Here is a 262-nt window from a genome sequence, read left to right as displayed (position 1 = left end):
TAAACTAAACATTAAAGAAATTCGATACATTAGAGATTAAAAAAAATCTATTTATACATGCTCTTTATTTTTTTGAAAATTTATCTACTAATCATTCTATAAACATTTTATAATGAATAAAAATCTTATATTTATGATGCCATTCATTTGGTTAAAATTCACTTTTATGTTACTTAATTTAGTAAATTTTCTAAAAATAATATATTATTTTTGTCTTTAATATTTTTATTTTATTTAAAATTTTAGTAATTCTTTGTCTGAT

This window comes from Arachis ipaensis, chromosome B03 (assembly GCF_000816755.2).
Source record: "Arachis ipaensis cultivar K30076 chromosome B03, Araip1.1, whole genome shotgun sequence".
Lineage (NCBI taxonomy): Eukaryota > Viridiplantae > Streptophyta > Magnoliopsida > Fabales > Fabaceae > Arachis > Arachis ipaensis.
The sequence above is the reverse complement of the archived record's forward strand: the minus strand, read 5'-3'. Positions refer to the sequence as shown.